This window comes from Carcharodon carcharias, chromosome 4 (genome assembly GCF_017639515.1).
Source record: "Carcharodon carcharias isolate sCarCar2 chromosome 4, sCarCar2.pri, whole genome shotgun sequence".
NCBI classification, from domain to species: Eukaryota; Metazoa; Chordata; class Chondrichthyes; order Lamniformes; family Lamnidae; genus Carcharodon; species Carcharodon carcharias.
The window spans coordinates 68394566-68403197 of record NC_054470.1 but is presented as its reverse complement, the minus strand read 5'-3'; positions in this window follow the sequence as shown (position 1 = coordinate 68403197).

Genomic DNA, 8632 nt, shown 5'->3' with positions numbered 1-8632 from the left:
CCCACTGCTCACTGTCCGGCCCACTGCTCACTGTCCTGCCCACTGCTCACTGTCCTGCCCACTGCTCACTGTTCTGCCCACTGCTCATTGTCCTGCCCTGTGCTCACTGTCCTGTCCACTGCTCACTGTCCTGCCCACTGCTCACTGTCCTGCCCTGTGCTCACTGTCCTGTGCACTGGTCACCGTCCTGTCCACTGCTCACTGACGTGCCCGCTGCTCACTGAGCTATCCACTGCCCACTGCTCACTGACCTGTCAACTGCTCACTGCTCACTGACCTGCCCATGGCTCACTGTCTTGCTTACTGCTCAGTATCCTGCCCCTGGCTCACTGTCCTGCCCACTGCTCACTGACCTGCCCAGTGCTCACTGTCGTTCACACGGCTCACTGACCTGCCCACTGCTCACTGTCCTGCCCAGTGCTCACTGTCGTTCCCACGGCTCACTGACCGGCCCACTGCTCACTATCCGGCCCACTGCTCACTGTCCTGCCCATTGCTCACTGTCCTGCCCACTGCTCACTGTCCTGACCAGGCTCACTGTCCTGCCCACGGCTCAGTGACCTGCCCACGGCTCACTGACCTGCCTACAACTCACTGTCCTGCCCACTGCTCACTGTCCTGCACTTGGCCCACTGTCCTGCTTACTGCTCAGTATCCTGCCCACGGCTCACTGTGCTGCCCACTGCTAACTCTCCTGCCCGTTGCTCGCTGTCCTGCCCACGGCTCACTGTCCAGCCCAATGCTGGTTGTCCTGCCGACGGCTCACTGTGCTGCCCATTGCTCACTGACGTGCCCAGTGCTCACTGTCCGGCCCACGGCTCACTGACATGCCCAGTGCTCACTGTGCTGCCCAGTGCTCACCGTCCTGCCCATGGCTCACTGACCTGCCCATGGTTCACTGTCCTGCTTACTGCTCAGTATCCTGTCCATGTCTCACTGTCTTGCCCACGGCTCACAGTCCTGCACACTGCTCAATGCCGAGCCCACTGCTACTTCTTCTGCCCACTGATCACTCTCCTGCTCACTGCTCAATGTTATGCCACTGCTCACGGTCCTTCTCACAGATCATTGTCTTGCCAGCTGCTCACTGTGCTGCCCATTGCCCAATGTCTTGCCCATTGCTCACTCTGTTGCCCAGCATTTACTGTCCTGCCCACTGCTCACTGTCCTGCCCGCTGCCCACTGTCCTGCCCACTGCTCACTGTCCCACCCATTGCTCACTATCCTGCTTAATGCTCACTGTCCTGTCCATTGCTCACTGTCCTGCCCATGGCTCACTGTCCTGCCTATTGCTCACTGTCCTGCCGACGGCTCAGTGTCCTGCCCACTGCTCACTGTCCTGCCCACTGCTCACTGTCCTGTGCACTGCTCACTGACGTGTCCACTGCTCACTGCTCACTGACCTGCCCAGTGCTCACTGTCCTGCCCATTGTTCACTGTCCTGTCCATTGCTCACTGTCCTGCCCATGGCTCACTGTCCTGCCGACGGCTCACGCTCCTGCCCATTGCTAACTATCCTGCTTACTGCTCACTGTCCTGCCCACTGCTCACTGTCCTGCCCACTGCCCACTGTTCTGCCCACTGCTCACTGTCCTGCCCTGTGCTCACTGTCCTGCTCACTGCTCACTGTCCTGCCCACTGCTCACTGTCCTGCCCACTGCTCACTGTCCTGCCCACTGCTCACTGTCCTGCCCACTGCTCACTGACCCGCCCACTGCTCACTGTCCTGCCCACGGCTCACTGCCCTGCCCAGGGCTCACTGTCCTGCCCACTGCTCAGTGTCCTGCCAATTGCTCCATGTCCTGCCCACAGCTCACTGTCCTGCCCATTGCTCTTTATCTGGCTTACTGCTCACTGTCCTGCCCATTGCTCACTGTCCTGCCGACGGCTCACTGTCCTTCCCACTGCTCACTGTTCTGCCCACGGATCACTGACCTGCCCACTGCTCACTGTCCTGCCCACGGCTCACTGTCCTGCCCACTGCTCAGTGTCCTGCCAATTGCTCCATGTCCTGCCCACAGCTCACTGTCCTGCCCATTGCTCTTTATCTGGCTTACTGCTCACTGTCCTGCCCATTGCTCACTGTCCTGCCGACGGCTCACTGTCCTTCCCACTGCTCACTGTTCTGCCCACGGATCACTGACCTGCCCACTGCTCACTGTCCTGCCCACGGCTCACTGTCCTGCCCAGTGCTCACTGACCTGCCCATGGCCCACTGACCTGCCCATTGCTCACTATTCTGCTTACTGGTCACTGTCCTGCCCACTGCTCACTGTCCTGCCCACTGCTCACTGTCCTGCCCACTGCTCACTGACCTGCCCATGGCTCACTGCCCTGCCCAGCGCTCACTGTCCTGCCCACTGCTCACTGTCCTGCCAATTGCTCACTGTCCTGTCCACTGCTCAGTATCCTTCAAATTGTTCAGTGTCCTGCCCACAGCTCACTGTCCTGCTCATTGCTCACTATCTTGCTTAGTGCTCACCGACCTGTCAATTGCTCACTGTCCTGCCCACGGCTCACTGACCTGCCCAGTGCTCACTGTCGTGCCCACGGCTCACTGACCTGCCCATTGCTCAATGTCCTGCCCACTGCTCACTGACCTGCCCACTGCTCACTATCCTGCCCACTGCTCAATGTCCTGCCCACTGCTCACTGACCTGCCCACTGCTCACTGTCCTGCCCACTGCTCAATGTCCTGCCCACAGCTCACTGAAGTGCCCTTAGCTCACTGTCCTGCCCACTGCTCACTGTCCTGCCCACTGCTCACTGTCCTGCCCACTGCTCACTGTCCTGCCCACTGCTCACTGTCCTGCCCACTGCTCAATGTCCTGCCCACAGCTCACTGAAGTGCCCTTAGCTCACTGTCCTGCCCACTGCTCACTGTCCTGCCCACTGCTCAATGTCCTGCCTACATCTCACTAACCTGCCCACGGCTCACAGTCCTGCCCATGGCTCACTGTCCCGCTTACTGCTTAGTATCCTGCCCCTGGCTCACTGTCCTGCCCACAGCTCACTGACCTGCCCATTGCTCACACTCCTGCCCGCTGCTCACTGTCCTGCCCACTGCTCACTGTCCTGCCCACTGCTCACCGACCTGCCCACTACTCACTATCCTGCCCACTGCTCACTGTCCTGCCCACAGCTCACTGTCCTGCCCGCTGCTCACTATCCTGCCCGCTGCTCACTGTCCTGCCCACGGCTCACTGACCTGTCCACTGCTCAGTATCCTGCCAATTGCTCAGTGTCCTGCCCACAGCTCACTGTCCTGCGCATTGCTCACTATCTGGCTTACTGCTCACTGTCCTGCCCATTGTTCACTGTCCTGCCAACGGCTCACTGTCCTTCCCACTGCTCAGTGTTCTGCCCACGGATCACTGACCTGCCCATTGCTCACTGTCCTGCTCACTGCTCACTGTCCTGCCCACTGCTCACTGTCCTGCCCACTGCTCACTGACCTGCCCACTGCTCACTAACCTGCCCACTGCTCAATGTCCTGCCCACGGCTCCCTGTCCTGCCCGCTGCTCACTGTCCTGCCCACGGCTCACTGCCCTGCCCAGGGCTCACTGTCCTGCCCTCTGCTCACTGACCTGCACACTGCTCACTGACCTGCCCACTGCTCAGTATCCTTCAAATTGCTCAGTGTCCTGCCCACAGCTCACTGTCCCGCTCATTGCTCACTATCTTGCTTAGTGCTCACCGTCCTGTCAATTGCTCACTGTCCTGCCCACGGCTCACTGACCTCCCCAGTGCTCACTATCCTGCATGCTGTTCACTGTCCTGCCCACTGCTCAGTGTCCTGCTCACTGCTCACTGTCCTGCCCACTGCTCACTGACCTGTCCACTGCTCAGTATCCTGCCAATTGCTCCATGTCATGCCCACAGCTCACTGTCCTGCGCATTGCTCACTATCTGGCTTACTGCTCACTGTCCTGCCCATTGCTCACTGTCCTGCCGACGGCTCACTGTCCTTCCCACTGCTCACTGTCCTTCACACTGCTCACCGTTCTGCCCACTGCTCACTGTCCTGCCCACTGCTCACTGTCCTGCCCAGTGCTCACTGACCTGCCCATGGCCCACTGACCTGCCCATTGCTCACTATTCTGCTTACTGGTCACTGTCCTGCCCACTGCCCACTATCCTGCCCATTGCTCACTGTCCTGCCCATTGCTCACTGACCTGCCCATGGCTCACTGTCCTGCCCACTTCTCACTGACCTGCACACGGCTCACTGACCTGCCCAGGGCTCAATGTCCTGCCCACTGCTCACTGACCTGCACACGGCTTACTGACCTGCCTAAGGCACACTGACCTGCCCATTGCTCACTGTCCTGCTTACTGCTCAGTATCCTGCCCATGGCTCACAGTCCTGTCCACTGCTACATCTTCTGCCCACTGCTCACTAACGTGCCCAGTGCTCACTGTCCTGCCCAGGGCTCACTGCCGTGCCCACGGCTCACTGCCCTGCCCACGGCTCACTGCCCTGCCCAGGGCTCACTGTCCTGCCCACTGCTCACTGTCCTGCCCACTGCTCACTGTCCTGCCCATTGCTCACTGTCCTGCCCATTGCTCACTGTCCTGTCCACTGCTCAGTATCCTGCAAATTATTCAGTGTCCTGCCCACAGCTCACTGTCCCGCTCATTGCTCACTATCTTGCTTAGTGCTCACTGTCCTGCCCACTGCTCACTGACCTGCCCTTGGCTCACTGTCCTGCCCAATGCTTACTGTCCTGCACACCACTCAGTGACCTGCCCAGTGCTCACTGTCGTGCCCACGGCTCACTGACCTGCCCATTGCTTACTGTCCTGCCCACTGCTCAATGTCCTGCCCACTGCTCACTGTCCTGCTCACTGCTCACTGTCCTGCCCACTGCTCACTATCCTGCATGCTGTTCACTGTCCTGCCCACTGCTCAATGTCATCCCCACAGCTCACTGACCTGCCCACGGCTCATGGTCCTGCCCATGGCTCACTGTCCTGCTTACTGCTCAGTATCCTGCACACAGCTCACTGTCCTGCCTAGTGCTCACTGTTCTGCCCACGGCTCACTGACCTGCCCATGGCTCACTGTCCTTCTTACTGCTCAGTATCCTGCCCCTGGCTCACTGTCCTGCCCAATGATCACTGTCCTGTCCAGTGCTCACTGACCTCCCCAGTGTTCACTGTCGTGCCCACGGCTCACTGCTCACTGTCCTGCCCACTGCTCACTGACCTGCACACGGCTTACTGACCTGCCTAACGCTCACTGACCTGCCCATTGCTCACTGTCCTGCTTACTGCTCAGTATCCTGCCCATGGCTCACAGTCCTGTCCACTGCTACTTCTTCTGCCCACTGCTCACTAACGTGCCCAGTGCTCACTGCCCTGCCCACTGCTCACTGCCGTGCCCACGGCTCACTGCCCTGCCCAGGGCTCACTGTCCTGCCCACTGCTCACTGTCCTGCCAATTGCTCACTGTCCTGTCCACTGCTCAGTATCCTTCAAATTGCTCAGTGTCCTGCCCACAGCTCACTGTCCCGCTCATTGCTCACTATCTTGCTTAGTGCTCACCGTCCTTTCAATTGCTCACTGTCCTGCCCACGGCTCACTGACCTGCCCAGTGCTCACGGTCGTGCCCACGGCTCACTGACCTGCCCATTGCTCAATGTCCTGCCCACTGTTCAATGTCCTGCTCACTGTCCTGCCCACTGCTCAATGTCCTGCCCACAGCTCACTGAAGTGCCCTTAGCTCACTGTCCTGCTCACTGCTCAATGTCCTGCCCACAGCTCACTGAAGTGCCCTTAGCTCACTGTCCTGCCCACTGCTCACTGTCCTGCCCACTGCTCAATGTCCTGCCTACATCTCACTAACCTGCCCACGGCTCACAGTCCTGCCCATGGCTCACTGTCCCGCTTACTGCTTAGTATCCTGCCCCTGGCTCACTGTCCTGCCCACAGCTCACTGACCTGCCCATTGCTCACACTCCTGCCCGCTGCTCACTGTCCTGCCCACTGCTCACTGTCCTGCCCACTGCTCACCGACCTGCCCACTACTCACTATCCTGCCCACTGCTCACTGTCCTGCCCACAGCTCACTGTCCTGCCCACTGCTCACTATCCTGCCCGCTGCTCACTGTCCTGCCCACGGCTCACTGACCTGTCCACTGCTCAGTATCCTGCCAATTGCTCAGTGTCCTGCCCACAGCTCACTGTCCTGCGCATTGCTCACTATCTGGCTTACTGCTCACTGTCCTGCCCTTTGCTCACTGTCCTGCCCATTGCTCACTGTTCTGCCCACATCTCACTGTCCTGCCCATTGCTTGTGTCCTACCCACAGCTCACTGTCCAGCCCAAAGCTCGTTGTCCTGCAGACGGCTCACTGTCCTGTCCATTGCTCACTGACGTGCCCAGTGCTCACTGACATGCCCACTGCTCACTGACATGCCCACGGCTCACTGACATGCCCAGTGCTCACTGTGCTGCCCAGTGCTCACTGTCCTGTCCACTGCTCACTGTCCTGCCCAGTGTTCTGCCCACAGCTCAGTGTCCTGCCCACAGCTCAGTGTCCTGCCCACTGCTCACTGTCCTGCCCTGTGCTCACTGTCCTGTCCACTGCTCACTGTCCTGTCCATTGCTCACTGACGTGCCCACTGTTCACTGAGCTGTCCACTGCCCACTGCTCACTGACCTGTCAACTGCTCACTGCTCACTGACCTGCCCATGGCTCACTGTCTTGCTTACTGCTCAGTATCCTGCCCCTGGCTCACTGTCCTGCCCACTGCTCACTGTCCTGCCCAGTGCTCACTGTCGTTCACACGGCTCACTGACCTGCCCACTGCTCACTGTCCTGCCCAGTGCTCACTGTCGTTCCCACGGCTCACTGTCCGGCCCACTGCTCACTGTCCGGCCCACTGCTCACTGTCCTGCCCACTGCTCACTGTCCTGCCCACTGCTCACTGTTCTGTCCACTGCTCACTGTTCTGCCCACTGCTCACTGTCCTGCCCTGTGCTCACTGTCCTGCCCTGTGCTCACTGTCCTGTGCACTGCTCACCGTCCTGTCCACTGCTCACTGACGTGCCCGCTGCTCACTGAGCTATCCACTGCCCACTGCTCACTGACCTGTCAACTGCTCACTGCTCACTGACCTGCCCATGGCTCACTGTCTTGCTTACTGCTCAGTATCCTGCCCCTGGCTCACTGTCCTGCCCACTGCTCACTGTCCTGCCCAGTGCTCACTGTCGTTCACACGGCTCACTGACCTGCCCACTGCTCACTGTCCTGCCCAGTGCTCACTGTCGTTCCCACGGCTCACTGACCGGCCCACTGCTCACTGTCTGGCCCACTGCTCACTGTCTGGCCCACTGCTCACTGTCCGGCCCACTGCTCACTGTCCTGCCCACTGCTCACTGTCCTGCCCACTGCTCACTGTCCTGACCAGGCTCACTGTCCTGCCCACGGCTCAGTGACCTGCCCACGGCTCACTGACCTGCCCACAACTCACTGTCCTGCCCACTGCTCACTGTCCTGCACTTGGCCCACTGTCCTGCTTACTGCTCAGTATCCTGCCCACGGCTCACTGTGCTGCCCACTGCTAACTCTCCTGCCCGTTGCTCGCTGTCCTGCCCACGGCTCACTGTCCAGCCCAATGCTGGTTGTCCTGCCGACGGCTCACTGTCCTGCCCATTGCTCACTGACGTGCCCAGTGCTCACTGACATACCCACGGCTCACTGACATGCCCAGTGCTCACTGTGCTGCCCAGTGCTCACCGTCCTGCCCATGGCTCACTGACCTGCCCATGGTTCACTGTCCTGCTTACTGCTCAGTATCCTGTCCATGTCTCACTGTCTTGCCCACGGCTCACAGTCCTGCACATTGCTCAATGCCGAGCCCACTGCTACTTCTTCTGCCCACTGATCACTCTCCTGCTCACTGCTCAATGTTATGCCACTGCTCACGGTCCTTCTCACAGATCATTGTCTTGCCAGCTGCTCACTGTGCTGCCCATTGCCCAATGTCTTGCCCATTGCTCACTCTGTTGCCCAGCATTTACTGTCCTGCCCACTGCTCACTGTCCTGCCCGCTGCTCACTGTCCTGCCCACTACTCACTGTCCCACCCATTGCTCACTATCCTGCTTAATGCTCACTGTCCTGTCCATTGCTCACTGTCCTGCCCATGGCTCACTGTCCTGCCTATTGCTCACTGTCCTGCCGACGGCTCAGTGTCCTGCCCACTGCTCACTGTCCTGCCCACTGCTCACTGTCCTGCCCACTGCTCACTGTCCTGTGCACTGCTCACTGACGTGTCCACTGCTCACTGCTCACTGACCTGCCCAGTGCTCACTGTCCTGCCCATTGTTCACTGTCCGGCCCATTGCTCACTGTCCTGCCCATGGCTCACTGTCCTGCCGACGGCTCACGCTCCTGCCCATTGCTAACTATCCTGCTTACTGCTCACTGTCCTGCCCACTGCTCACTGTCCTGCCCACTGCCCACTGTTCTGCCCACTGCTCACTGTCCTGCCCTGTGCTCACTGCTCACTGACCTGCCCACTGCTCAGTATCCTTCAAATTGCTCAGTGTCCTGCCCACAGCTCACTGTCCCGCTCATTGCTCACTATCTTGCTTAGTGCTCACCGTCCTGTCAATTGCTCAC